A 3,569-nucleotide genomic window follows, 5' to 3' on the forward strand; every position below is an offset into this window, starting at 1 on the left:
AAAGAATGAGTGCAAGAAAACACTGCTGCACTGCTCGTTGCACTGGACCATGGACCAATAGATACATTGAATGACAACAGCAAAGAGTACAAAAGAACTAGACAATGTTAAACGTATTTTGAACTGGCAGTCATTTTGACCTCTTTGCTACAGAACCCACTCGAAAACAGTTATCATAGAAAGTTCGACCGATGTTGTTTCTATGATTTTAATCTTTTCTTTTGAGGGCATCGAATACTTTTCCCTCTGAGAAAACTGGATTTCCTTTTATCATCATAAAGTAAAAAGGGAAGTTACTAAAAACCTAAACTATAAAACAAAGAACACAGCCTACACGTCACATTCTTTGATCTCGACAATACGACCAAGACCGACTCCAATCCTCCAATCCACGACAGTTGGATTCTGCCGTTTAGTTCCGGGCTAGCAGCGAGAAAAAATCCTGTTCGAAAATGGTCTGTTACAGGAATTGAGCCAGCGATAGGCGTTCTTATTTAATATAGTACGGTAACTTATGATATTACACAAGCGATAAAAACTGAAGAAGTTCTAATAAGTTATATATTTATGCAGATGGTTTTAGCATCTTCTTCCAGTGATGCATTACAGATAGCCTTAGATAAACTGACGACCTGGGCTAAAACCAAACGATTTATCATTGGACAAAAAGAAGATTGTGATAATTACTTTTAAAAGTGGAAAAAAAGCTGCCCCTGTGGATCAGTGGTAGAGCGTCGGCCTCTGGATCCCAAGATAGCGGGTTCAAACCCGGCAGAGGTAGTCGGACACTCCATGTCGTACGATGTCGGCATGTAAGATCTCAGGTGACACATTTGGTGTTTACCCGACAAAAATCATAAAATCTCAGCCATAGACGCTCAAGAGAGTTTCGGTTTACTCGGTCTGCCATCTAGTAGGCCTAGAGTAAAACGGAACGTCGAAATTGACGAGCAGAAAGCCAGATGGCGTCAAATTGAAATGTCTGCACACGGTAGCTGAGGCCATACGATTATTAACGGGGAAAAAGACGTAGTAGGACGACGGCACTGTCGACAGTTTAAAAGTTTCAATATTTAGGCCTAATTTTTCAACCATCTGGAACCACATTTACGCTACACTTGAAAGAAAACTCTCAGCAGGGATATTAATCATCAGTGACATTCAACACCTGCAAAACCTGTCTTTGAAGACAGCAATGTATCTCTTCAAGATAAAGATACAACCTGTAATTAAGTATGGTCTTCAGTTAATATGGGGATATATAACAAAATCAAATATGAAGGACATAGAAAATGGGAAACCACGGAAAACTATCTTCAGGGCTGCCGACAGTGGGTTCGAACCCACTATGTACCGGATGCAAGCTCATTGCTGCACGCCCTAACCGCAGGGCAAACTCGCCCAGTTACTCATACACTATTTTTTGTTTTCAGGAAAACACTTCAGGGGGGGGTAAAATTACTGGAGAGTGTGTACGCTGTATTCTATCCTCTTTGGTGTGTACTTCGAGACACATGCAGCTCGTTTCAAAAACGTTGCCTTCAGTTTTTACTACCAGTATACTTCAACAATAATGAACACCAAGATTGATAGCTTCAGTCGCTTAAGTGCAGCCAGTTTCCAGTATTTGGGAGATAGTGGCTTCAAACCCCACTGTCGGCAGCCCTGAAGACAGTTTCCCATGGTTTCCCATTTTCACACCAGGCAAATGCTGGAGCTGTACCTTAATTAAGGCCACAACCGCTTCCTTCCCACTCCTAGGCCTTTCCTATCCCATCGTCGCCATAAGACCTGTCAGTGTTGGTGCGACGTTAAGCAAATTGTAAAAATATATGAGTAACGTGCAGAACATATGTTCTTGGAAGATTTGTGTTTGCAACTGCCCCTCCCATCTACATCTATATATATATATATATATATAAAATATGAATTTTGTCTGTACATTGCTCAGAATTTAAAAAAGGATGGTATTTCTGTATCAGTCGTGTCCACTGTAACGAGAAAATGCACTTTTTAATTTTCCATAATGTCTGTCTGTCTGTCTGTCTGTCTGTCTGTCTGTCTGTCTGTCTGTCTGTCTGTCTGTCTGTACAAGCATCACGAGAAAAAACCTCAAGAAAATTTAATGAAAATCGGTATGCAAAGTCATGAATATGTCGCTACAATCTAGGCCATAAATAATTTTATTCACACTGAGTGAAATGGTAGTTTAGGGGAAGACGTAATATTTAATTCTCATATATTTATGTTATTAGTGGGCATATCTTAATGAAAATCGGTATGCAAAGTCCAGGTAATAAGTCGATATAATCTAGGCCATAAATATCTGTATTCATGCTGAGTTAAATGGTACTTTAGAGGAATGCCTAAAATTTAATTCTCAAATAGCCTGTACATGTTATTAGTAGTCGGAGCGTATCTTAATGAAAATCGGTATGCAAAGTTGGGGTAATAAGTCAACATAATCTAGGCCATAAATAACTGTATTCACGCCGACTTAAATGGTACTTTAGAGGAATGCCTAAAATTTAATTCTCAAATAGCCTATTTATGTTATTAGTGATCGTACCGTATCTTAATGAAAACTGGAATGCAAAGTCGGGGAATAAGTCGCTATAATCTAGACCATAAATAATTTTATTCACGTTGAGCAAAATGGTAGTGTAAAGGAAGGCCTAAAATTTAATTCTCAAATATTTATGTTATTAATGGTCGCATCGATAAATACTACAAAACTGAAGTTATGCAGTATTAAATTTCCGATCATTTATATCTTATACACCGTTACCATACTGGCTATGATCACAGAGATATTAATGAATTTGGATTTCTGTTAAGTCCATATCAGCACCAAATCATGAGAAGATGGGTAAACAGGGCCAGCACCGTATGCAGCAACCAACACATGCTGTAGCAGTATCTGCTCAATGTACCCCACAGCGGTAAGATTACCACGGACGACGACAAGATCCATACGACCATCAATACTGATGCCACACCACACCATCACAGAACCTTGTCCAAATCGGTCTCCTTCCTGGACAACATTTGGCATGTACTGCTCACCACTGCGTCTCCATACACATTGATGTCCATCACGCTGTGTCAGGGGAAATCTGGACTCATCTGTGAACAACACAGGTCTCCATTGGCAAAGTTGCCAGTTGACGTGGGTATGGGCAAACAGAAGGCGAGCTGCACGATTTGGCTGCGTTAACCGGGGCACTCGAACAGGACGTCTGGGTCATAAGGACACTTCTCTTAACTTGTTCCTTACTGTCTGGTCAGACACCGTGACTCCAATGAACCTTCTGAGATCCTTGTCACCCTATAAAGAATTACTTAGAGACAATCACCAGAAAAAATCAGGTAATTTTGAATGATTTCTATGCCACTGATGCCATGGTTGGAAAGGAATGGACTGAAGTAGATTATGAATTGCAGCACCTCGTAACACAATACGTGGTGCATTGCTTTCACTAAAAAATCTGTAGTTCAAAATATTTTCATACACAGACTGATGATTGTATATGTTCCCTTTGTGGGGAGATATGTGATGGGTACCATGT

The sequence above is a fragment of the Anabrus simplex genome, chromosome 14, assembly GCF_040414725.1.
Source record: "Anabrus simplex isolate iqAnaSimp1 chromosome 14, ASM4041472v1, whole genome shotgun sequence".
NCBI lineage: Eukaryota > Metazoa > Arthropoda > Insecta > Orthoptera > Tettigoniidae > Anabrus > Anabrus simplex.